This window comes from Anas platyrhynchos, chromosome 8 (assembly GCF_047663525.1).
Source record: "Anas platyrhynchos isolate ZD024472 breed Pekin duck chromosome 8, IASCAAS_PekinDuck_T2T, whole genome shotgun sequence".
Lineage (NCBI taxonomy): Eukaryota > Metazoa > Chordata > Aves > Anseriformes > Anatidae > Anas > Anas platyrhynchos.
In genome coordinates, this window is record NC_092594.1 from 12,796,746 (window position 1) to 12,808,830 (window position 12,085).

The 12,085-nt window shown below is 37.8% G+C and overlaps 1 protein-coding gene across 5 annotated transcripts in view; it reads right to left on the minus strand.

Moving 5' to 3' along the window:
• VAV3 (vav guanine nucleotide exchange factor 3) overlaps positions 1 to 12,085 on the minus strand; it is a 182,576-nt gene that overhangs the window by 42,117 nt on the left and 128,374 nt on the right. The window lies entirely within an intron of this gene.

Consider the following 12,085-nt stretch of genomic DNA (forward strand, 5'->3'; position numbering starts at 1 on the left):
TAACACTGAAATGTCCTGAACCTTGAACAGGACCTCAGCATTTTCTGTTGAGTAAGCTGTAGCACGTTCACCGACTAATTTTGAACAAAAGTTGGTGAGCTTAGTAACAACAGCAAATTGTCCCTTCTAACAAATATATACACTGCAGTAACAGTACGATAGTCCAATCTCTCTTGCAGTGTACCTGAAAGCACAGCATGACGGGAGGCAACCCTACCTCTCAACAAGTCTAATCAGCACAAATGGAATTAGTCATCCTGCTGACTGTGCTATCTGTACACTTAAGTAATCTGTGGACAGCAAGGTGGTAACTGTACATATTATAATCCATAAAAAGGCAGACTTGAGCCAGCTAGCATCTTTCGCAGGTCTCAAATAGAACTTAAAAATATGCATTACGGGAAATGTGCTGAGATTTTATTCATCAGACACTGCAAAAACAGAAATTATCTTTCACATTTCTTTTGTGCTCTGTATTGACTAATAGCATCTGACTCTAAGATAAAAGACCTTCCTCTCAGTTTCTGCTAATTACAAGAAACAAACTCTCTGGCAAAAGAGTTGCTTTAACTGATTACATAAGAGGAGCAGGAAGTGGCAGATGCCTGACAAAGCAGGCAGGTTCCAGCAAATGACGGATTAAGCTCGCTTGCACGCACCCTCTTCATAATGCTGCGTAATCCTTCAGCATTTCAAGTTAAACACTCCTGTGGTCTTCCTCCTCAAGCAATATTTATTCTTGTTAGCCTCTACCCTTCTCGTGGCAGGTATCTTTCACTTCTTAATCGGCAACTCTTACCCTACATACAAAAAAAAACTCAGCACAGAATAAAGATTCTTTGCATGGAAACTTCTATATAGACGAGCACTGTCAAGAATTACGATTTCACTGTTACCACAGTGTAGATGAAATTGTTTATCCCCAATACGTACTTGTGATTTCATTTTTATCCTGCATACTTTGCACATTTGAAGCACCGGCAGCCTGTGCAAGTAACTTGGAAGAAGTGCAAAGGGCATGGTATTTTGTGATATGCCCAGCTTTTCCATGCGTTTGTAGTATCCCTAGCCTCACTCAGTCGACATACCTGTACACAAACTCAGGCCATGTTTCAAGTATCCAATGAATGTAACAAACTCTGTACATACATGCATGCCCTACATATTATTTCATCTCACTCTCTTCATTTATAAAGTACCCTCTCTCTTCTGGCATGACTGGCATATCACAGTCTACACCCAACTCTGATGCCCTAATTTCTGCCAACTCCCTCCCTTTTTAACAAAGAAAACTATTTGCAATTTCAGTACAAATGAAAAAATTGTTTAAAAAATAAATAGCTTGATTTTCTGTTACCATTTACATACTTAACTTGAACACGGATCACACGATAAATAAACACGCAGTAAAAGGGTGTTCCCCATAAAGATATAAACCCAAGTGTACAATAAAGTGATCAACGGTCACTTCTTTGTTGAAATAAATTCTTATTGCTAAATTATCACAGGCAGAGATCGGAACCACATCTAGTCCTGTCTAGATGTCAGTCTTGCCATAACAATCAGGCTACATCTTAAGACTTTTTGGCCTCTTTCCCTCCCAATTCCTACTTAAGAAAATAAAATAAACACAGGTATACCCCTCATCTACATCTTGCCATGAGTGAGAGACCTCCTGTGCTCTATTTGCAGCATCAATATGGATTGTGTGCTCCAGCAAATGCTGGGAAATTTGTTAGGACACAAATCATGTCACAAAGCAGCAAAGGACGAGAGTTAATGTTCCACAGAAGCCAGTGTGAACGGTTTCTGCTGCACCCCCCTCCCGAAATGTGCAGCCACAGGACTGCACTGCTTCAGCAACCCGATCTCAGAGGAAATCACTTATGCCCTCGTCACCAGCACCTCCTCTCATGACCAGGTTTTCATCAACTTTCTGAAGCTACTTAGTCCTATAACCAGACAACCATTATAGTTTAAAAAAATACAGTGAGGGAATACCCAGGTGGGGAAGGAAGGCCACACCTTGTGGCAGCAGCCTGTAGTTACATCGAAGAACCACCAGAGATCAAACTGACATCAGCAGAGCTCATGGAGTTGGTTCTTCCTCCCCAAAATCCCGCTCTGACAACGAATGCCCTTTATGCATGTAAATCCCAGCATCAGCACTTCGAGCTTAGTTGCTCACTCAGTATTTCTCAGATGCCTGAGCCATGTGCAGAGCTACGTATGTCAATGCATCAGAAACAGAGAGCTAACAAAAGCAGCGTAAAACACCCAAGAGCAGTCAGATTTAAACCTCCGTAATTCTTTTACTCATCCTTTTGAGTCTCTCCCCATTTATCCTCTTCTCTCCGTGATCAAGAAAAAAAAAAAAAAAGGTGAAAACTATAAGGCAAATTGTAGGATCTTATGGGAGAAAAAAATAAACTGTAGAAGATTTAGTGGCATTATGCAAATTTCACTCTACTAAAATTATCAGTGATACTTGCAAGACAACTGCTATTGCCAGAGATGACCCGTTACTCTGGAAGAAAAGCTGGGATCCACATCTGCATCTTTTGTTACTGTTTCATAATTCATACGATTTGCTGCTGTCAAAACCAATAAAGGGGAAAAAATCCAAGAAGAGTAAACATGCTGCTTACCATGTGAACTAAAAGGCAGAGCTTCATGTTCTCTCCTCTCCCCACATCTGCCACTCCAAGTGAGTTGGTTAAAGAATAACCTCTAAGGTTATGAACCAGGGCAGTTTTCAAGGTACCAGATAATAAAGTTACTATTTAATTCCCTGTTATGCACTATAGATTAAGAAATGCAAGCTATGACTAGTGCAAGACTGAACAAGTCTTCTGTTTATTTGCAGGTCAGCAAGAGCAGTAAAGAGAGCTGAACTCAAGTACTTTCTTTGAATTCCTTATAAAGTTACCTTACCTTTTTTTTCCTGGATGAACAACATCAAAGAATTAAAACAAGAGAGTTGAACTAATTGATTCCACTAAAAAAAAAAAAAATCAGATCACTTTTGTACTGTCACTACTAGGAATGACTCTTCAGTGCTAAATGAATTCAAATATGAAATTGCTGAATTGTTAATCGTGATCTGTAACCTATTTCTTAAAACAGCCTCAGTACCAGAGAAATAAATGACATTGAGTGTGAAAGCAGTGCTTTACAGCAATTCAGTTGATATCAGTAGATGCCCTCATATGAATATCTCATGTTTGTACCAGGCAGCCTGGTAAAGTCTACTACTAAACCACAATTTGCAAATATATAGATAAGCGTAGATAACTAACGCAACAAATAGAACAATGAAGAAAAATGGGGCACATACTTTAGAAGCAGACAACAAACATGAGGATCAAGGTGATAGATACGCTAACAGATCGGCAAAGCACTTTTAACAGGATTCACTATCAGACTCTCCTCCAGTTTTCATCATGAGACAGTTCCCACAGAAAAAGAAGCAGCAAAAGCATAGGATGTAGAAGATTGTAGCGTTTGGGTTTTTTTTCTGAAGTAAGTTTCCAAGAAGGTCTTCCCCTTATAAATACTTGGTTTTTATTGTTCAAAAAATTGATAAGCAGTATTGAAATTGAGTAAATAGTGGGTTAATAAGGCTTGCAGAAGATGCAAAATTGTTTCTTTAAGAAGAACGCTACTTAGAAAGAAATGGAGATTTCACGAACTGAAGTGTCTGTACAATAGGATGCATGCAGTTTTGGTGAGAAAGATCATTCTTGGATCTATGAGCATGCAGACAAGCAAAAAGTATGGTCAGAAACCAAAAAGTTTCTGTATCAGAATAATTAAGCAGATAAGGGACGGAAGAGATGACTAGAAGGGATATGACAGAGATAACTCAAGAGTGGCACAGTGTGAAAAGAGAAAATATCCAATTACTATTCACTTTCTCTTTTTTTTTTTTTTAACCAAGAAAGTAATAGTAGTAACAGTCAGCAGCTTTAAAACAACTACTTTATTCACACGACTAATTATGATACTAATAGTGAAAGGATGCTGTGAATATCAAGACTTTAGATTGGCTCAAAAAGAGAAAAACAGAGTTCCTATATATTTTTCTTAAGAGCTAAGAAACAAAACCAAGAGCTACCGGGGGAGAACTACCACAACATCTCACTCCATATTCTATCCCTAAGCATCCATTTAATTGGTTACCATTCAAGAATCGAACCTGGGCAAGCTTGGCCCGCAGCCCAACTCGGCCTCATTGTTCTCTTCTCTTGGAAGCTCAAAGAGGTGAGCAGATTAAAAACTCTTCTGAAGAGCTACATCAGTTTCTCAGGGTCTTGCCTCTGGCCCCTTCTACCAAGCTGCAAAATCTTCCTTAGGCAGAAGGCTGAGGCAGTTCTGTGAGCCTCTCTTCTGTGAATTTTCAGCAATCTTTTTTCTCCCATGGGATGGATGCTTTTAGTTTTACACTGTTTCCCAAATTCTTTGTGTGAGAATTACTTTGAAGTAGCGATCAAATACTGATTTAGTTAAATGAGCGAGCCACAAAAAAAGAAACCATATGCTTTAGAGTATGTTAAAATTCAGTAACTTTTGACTATTTTTAATCAATCATTGCCTTACTTTGTTTTGCCTTCTGAGAACAACAGTACCCTGAAGATTAAAATCAGATATGGAAATACATGGGTAAACGCAGTATTTCTCTTGAGGATGAATAAGAGATTTACAAGTCCCAATAAACATTAGCAAAATACTGTGCAATTCCTTTCTACTTGCCATGGTAACTAAAGGCAACTTCAGGTCTGCACACGTCTTTTTCCCCTCTTATTTTTACTTTTTTAAAATCCTGCTGTATTGTTTATTAAAATGCAAAACAGTATCATTTTGGTTTTACTGATCATACAATGCCTGTTTTGTCCACTTTCATCCCAATCTTATTTTCTGTGCCTGCCAACTCCCTCCATACAGTGACATTTTTCTCAGAACGCTCCAAGCTGATAGTTTCTTATGTAGAAAAAAACGATGCTATAGAATTGTTAACTGACCTCGCTTTAAAAGTTATATTTATACATGCTCAGCATGTACGAAACACCATATTACTCAAGAGAAAAATAAAGTGTTAGTTGCTCAAGATCTAGAGACTGTCCCCAAAACACATCCAATAAGACAAAAGAGTCTAAATTACTCAACTACAAACTCATCTTGCAATCCAACTGGGCAAGGATGAAAGAGTTCAAAAAATAAATATATTTCACCCTTTGGCATCTGGGTCTTCTGATGTTTAATTAAAAGAAAAGGCTAAAGGCTATGTTCTTCTCTGAATGTTAGCACACTGCTGAGATGCCAAAGGGACAGGCACCTTTCAAAATACCTTGCCCCAACAGGAATGTAAAAATCATTTCAATTTAAAATATAACAACCCAAATAAAATTCATTAAACTGCATTTGAAATGCTTCATTGGAAGACAAAACTCTACTTCACCTCCCAGAAATGCATTAGTGGAAAATTTCTTGGTGCAAAACATTAGACGTGTTCTTTCTTGTATCACAACAGAGATGAATACATTATCTTGGGAAACAACAATAGCTCAGCAAATGGCATTAGCACTGCAGCACAAAGGCAGAGCACCCAAATGTAAGATACATTCTTTAAGATGTGGCATAAAGACTTAATTCGATCTCACAAATCAAGTCAAGAGTTCAGGGAACCTTTGAATTCACTGCTGCTGAGATGCACCTGCAGGGGGCTGTCCCCTCAACTGCTCCTACGAATCTGGTGACCTCAAGGAAATGAACTCAATCTGGTGTTGAACCCCCCATGCTGTCCCAGCCACATGATGCAGAACATGTCAAAACACAGCCGTCAACACTAAGAGCTGCTCAAATTACAGCTGCAATCCAACTCCTTGAACCACTCCAGAACTTGCAGAATTACACTTTTATTGGCAAGAAACACTGCCTGCCTTCCTTCCTGGAGCATGGAGCCCTTCTTCTGCAGCAAGAGAACTCCTGGCTGCCCTGCTCAACCCGTCCTTACCTGAGGCTCTGGTTCACAGAGATTCCTAGAGACACACACTGTGCACTTTTAATGCACCCTTAACAAAACATTTAGGGGCTGTGTATGGAAAGGAGAAGCATCCAAAACCCAATAAAACACCTGTAATAGTTAAGCATGTCTTATATATAATCAAAGTTCATTTTAGGTTTTACAGCTTACATTACAGTAGAGCATTTCAGAGAAGTCTTTAGCAACTCAGGCAATATGACACTCCGCAAACACTGCAGAATTATCTCTAGGGAAATCGTGCAGAACTCTACATACTTGGACGTAATTGTTAGTTACTGGACACTAGCTCCCAGAGAAGTACAAGTTTGAGTTCCTTCAAGTCTAAACTAGCTATTGGTGTGTTCCTTGTTTTTCCTTTATTTTTATAAGCCATCTAAGCTATGTTTTCACCTATAATATGGAAATTCAAAAGCTAAATCAAAAGGACCTAGCAAACAGGTCCTCATGGCTAGTCTGTATGTGGCAGTGCCCAAGTCTCCTCCTCAGTTACAGGATGCAATAAATGTTTCTGTATCGCGAACCTTACAGTTTCTCTTAACAGTAAGCAGTACAAAAGACCTCAGATTTGTCCAACCACCAACTCCATCACCAAAGCAAGTCTTGTCAAACATCTTTCCTTCAGTATTCCTTCAGGCTTCCCCCAAGTTCATTTACAGTCAGCTGCTCCTTATACACACCTGTACTTTAACTAGCCATCACAACTCGCATTTATGTTCAATGTACACAGTATCTAAAGCTGAAAAGAATGTCTTACGTACACTGGAGTACTTCAGCCTACGCTGTCAGGAAGACCGTCCCACAACCTTTTTGAAGATGTGTAATATAGAAAGAAAGAAGCCTGCAGGACTCTGCATAAGGTCCTGAAGGAAGATGCAGAAACTTATCGCCTGTAATGGTTTGCTCTGCTCAGTCTGAAAGGAGAGGCAAGGACTGTTAAGAAGGGGACTGGTATCCACGCCCACATTCTATTGATGGGAGAATAATCGTTAACCTTCATTATCAAACGCCTCGTACCTATCAATACATTTCTTGACTCTATACATAGGAACTCCTGTAGTAAAGACAAAACACAGCCTTGGTGTAATCCATCTTGATGAAGACAGCGGTAATACAGAGATACTTTTAGTGACTTCAGTCAGCTCCTCACTTGCTCATGAGAAAGCTCAACACTGGGGGCTTGTTTAATGCTGGCTTGTGGTTTGGGGAGCCCTTTTTCTGTGGCTTAAAACCAGCATAAATTGCTCTCCTCAAAAATGATATTAATGGTCAGTCAGCAATAGGCCACGAGAGATCTGGCCAGGATCACAGGGAAGTACCCTCGTTGCTGAGAAGAATAAATAAATTCCTGAGCACCAATTTTTCAGCACTGAGCTTAATGTTGCAGAAGGCTATTTTTCTTATTTATGAAACTGGATATTCTCTGTGTGTTTGGGCTGAACGAGGAAAGGCAACAATCAATCAGGACTACCAAAGCCTTGTCTGGATAGCTCTTCAGAAAATCAGAGATCTGCTTCAAATTTTCAGCTAAAAAGGGTAGGTTTGTATGCAACAGCTACATGCTTGGCAAGGAATTACCCACAGGTTGGGATATTCTGGCACTTGAATTTGGACCAGATTTTGCTTTAGGCTGGACATATGCTTGGACTGGCACCGAAACCAAAATCAGAGTTAAATTTGACTGTCACAGAACACGCAGCATCACAATTTGTTGAAATATCTCATGATCCAATATTCTTAGCTAGGAAGTAAATTTAACCCACCTGTATTTTACTACTAGCTTTTTACAATGAAGACTAGATATAATCATTATCACAACACACAAATGTCTGAATGTTGTTTCACTGTTTAGTAATCAAACACATAACAATGATACAACCTAGTTAGAAGGTTTCACAACCCAACTGCAACCAGGTACGAGGCACACAGTAGCTCACTTCCCACCACAGCTAATTAAAATCTCCACTGCTGTACTGCTTGCTGCATTTTTTTTGTTTGTTTAATATATATGCTCTAGGCCATAAACCCAGCTATTCCCTTCAGATTCTTTTCATTATGATCTGTGTAAAATCAATAATAAAGGATTGCTTCACAAAGCAAGTACAGACCAGACACCAACCAGAAATATAAATACCTCTTTTTAAAATTACTGCTTGAACTTTGAACTCTCAGACTGAACACCAGCTTCACCCAACAGCAATATACATGTCCTTGCATATATTACTTGTTAACACAGTCTCCACCCCACAAGATTCAGTCAGTATTTCAGCTTATTTCAAGTCAAGAGGCCTGCTGCTTCTGTCCCTTAGTTCAGAACTGAGGTTTTCTACGTTTTAATCCATGCTTACAAAGAAATTAGCTATTTAGGATGTCAGAACATGCTCAATGACATTCTTTCACAGATCAGATTTTGAGTTTAATCTGCACTGAATCTTGAGTACAAGGCTTCTATAGCGTTCTATTTTTACCACGTTTATCATTCTGATATGAAATATGCTTTCACACTTTTAGAGATTAAAGTTCCAATGTTTATATTAGCACAAGTGTTTAGGGTAAAGCTAGTTTTAAAATCAACAAACTGTGAACCTATTATATTTAGACTCTTTACACCCTTAAAAATAAAAAGACAGCAAACATACAGTATATTATTTCAATAGCTGAGAAAAAAATCTACTCTTATTAAAATGCATACAAAATGATTGCTATTAAAAACATGTCAGGTTGCATCATCCTTCTCAAGAAAAACACACAAAACCTTAGATTTATGCTTATGAATATACATATGAATGGTCCATTTGTCATTCAGGTCAGCAGTGTATATCACATGCTTAAAATTAAACATATACAGAAGCTTTCATGAGACCCCTTACATTAGGAAAACCTTATATATAATTATCATTCCACATGCCTATTCCAAGCAAAATCTGACATCAATCTAATCACTTCTCAAACATATTTATGCAGAATTGTGTAGTTCCACAGTAAAATGCAAATGCAGGACTAAGTTCTTCCTAGTTTTAGAGATGCAGATGCATTTACAGATTCATTCACTCATTGGCTTTTATTATATGCCAATTAATCCAAAGGAAGTCTCTCCAAAATCTGGCTCCCCTAAAATGTAGATGGACCAGTTTAGATGGGCATGTATAACTGGACCACATGGTGAAGTCACAACACATGCCATACAGAAGAGACAGAGAACAAATTGGAAAGCAAAAGAAAATATCTATCGGCACTGTTTCTGCACTTATTTCTTTTCTCACACCTTTTTCATTTCCCAGGAAATTCTGTGCTTTCTCATTATTAATCGCTTTTCCTTCTATGTTTCCTTATTATTCAACACAAAGAAGAAGAAAAAGCAAATCTCAAAAGAGGAAACTGCCACTTATAACCAAACACCAAAAAAATGATACAGCCATGAACAATTTACTGCTTTTAGGGTACTTCAGCTAGTTAGTTGAAACTATCAGCAGAAGCTATTTTAACCCACTATCCTCATATTAACAACTGCTTCTTTTAGACTATCTTCACTCACAGTACTTCTCAATTTTTTTTCCCCTCCATTCAGGGCTAAATGGTGTTAGTAGAAGTTGAATTTGTCTGTAACAAAGCTAAAAAGACAACCAGAACACACAAACCTGACTATGCCAAGCCTCCTTGCATTCATTATTCATTACTAAACTAGTCAAAGACACTAGGCAAGAACATGATGCTGAAAAGATTGTATTAAATACTTGCTGCCCACAGTAATTTTATTTACTGCTGATAAACTCCATCATATTAAGGCACTGCAGGTGCCTGCAATTGATTCACAGCAAATGTCTGCTTTCCTAAATTAGTACCGATGCTTCAGTAGCATTGACATGAAATATGGTGAGCAGCAGCATGTTAGACCTCTTACACAGACACCAGTCCAGGCAACAAACTTTTCTCTTTAAATATATATGAAATGGTAACAACAATAATAAGGCAGTACATTAAGACCTTAAACAGTATCTATAACTGACTACTGCTCTCAGCAAAAAGATCACCATGGTGCTATGATTTCCAGAGATTTATGTGACAGTTGTCTTGAAAAGATCTTAGGGTCTATGCAGCAATGTATGCCCAAAATAACTGATCTTTTAAGAGTGCTGCTCTCTGGATGGCACCTTCTGTCTCTCAAGACAACATGGTATCTGATGAGTAGTATTATTTAGAATATTCAAAAGAGTTGCCAAGAGATTACCCAAGACATTAATATCTGTTATCTCTACCAAGTTACAGCAGGACTCAGAACACATATGCTGACAGAATACAAATTAAAAAGTTCACTTAATTTGAAAACTGTCAAAGTATACATATGGAGTGTTAGTATGTAATTTTTTTCATTAAAAAATAATAATGTCAGAAGCAATTCTGTAATAGTCTTCTGCAATAGTATCTCTAAATGAAGTAAACAATGCACATGTTCTGCATTTCTATGGGCTTTCAGAAATAAACTTGGGACCAAGAACTTTACTCATTAAGACTAACCTCAAGAACTCACAGTACTATTCTGTACAGGTAAAGGGACAGGGAGGCATTATTTAGACATTAGTTTCATAAAGCTCTTAAGAATCTGTTTAATTCAATGACCCCAGTGATTTGAATGGTACTTAGTCTTCAATAAGAGCTAATTAAAAAGTATCTTTGTATATAAAGATCATGTAAATATTTCTACCAGACTTCAACAAGAAGTAAAACCGCCAGTATATTTGAAAACTTCTCAAAGACAAAATTACCTAACCTTTTCAAAGCCTAATATTAGACATGTTTAAAGATCTAGACCTGTACAGACGATTCTGCAAGCATACACTGTAGTTGACAGCACTATATATGACTGAATTAAAGAACTCAGTCCCATTTGGAACAAGTGTTTTCATCTTCTTCCAAATTATTTTCTTGATTTCATGATATTCTTTGTATAGCCAGCAGAGGAAAAATTAAGTTTTAGAGCTGTTTGTTGAAATCCTTCAAGAAGAAAAAGTGAGTACCCAATAACACAAAGAACAACTTAGGGGCATCATGAAGTTGTTAGTTTTTGTTTTGTTTTGTTTTTAAACTAGAGGGAACAAAGTGACAATACACAGTCCAAAACACCTCAAAGGTACACACGTAAGAAAGGTGTGGTCTGATTCAGCTAGTTAGAACATTTAGACTTCCCAAGCCAAGGCAGCTGCAATGCTGGTGGCACAACTAGCATTCTTACTTTTTCAAAACTGCTAAGCTCTGCCAGGCTATAATGTGTTATCAAGCTGCCGTTCTGTTTAATATTTGACTCAACTATTCTCAGGTGTCCAGACCCAGAAATCTTTAATAATCTACAGCTTAGGTTCTTTCCAGATAGTATCTGCATAACAAATCTGCAGTAATTACACTATACAAGAAACCTATAAAGGACAAAAATGTAATTACTGTAAAAAAATGATACTGAAAATATCACACAGTTACACCAAAAAACATTGCGTATTTCATTCAGGCACATAATGGGTCTCCAGAGGAAATATTCACCCGCTTGAGTACACAATCTATAAGCAAGTATTTAATTTTCTTAAGGGTTGCTGCTGCCATGATTCCACAAAAATATCTATTCTATACTAACAAAAACTAAAATCACTTAAATTCTACATTAAACTACAATTGGTTTGTGTCTTTTAGAAGAGAAACTCATATCCAATAGAGCTAAACACTGAGCACCAATACAGTAAAGAGTTGAGAATACCCACAACTCTGCAGATCAGAACCTAAGCTTTGTAAGCAACTGTCTCCTTTTCATCACTTCTTTTAATTGCAGAGTACAGTAGGTGTGTCAAGTTAACCAAAAGCCCAGAGGCATTTCATTGTTCAGACAGAAGTGCAGCACTGCTTCAAGAAAACAAGAAAAAAATAGGCCAGATCTTTGAAATCGCTAACACAGAAATTGCTTTATACCTTCACTTTAGCAATGAAGCAAGTTCTCAACATTGCATACACTACAATAGCAATCATAACGCAACTTGATGAAGTGAGTTACAGTTTTCTTGC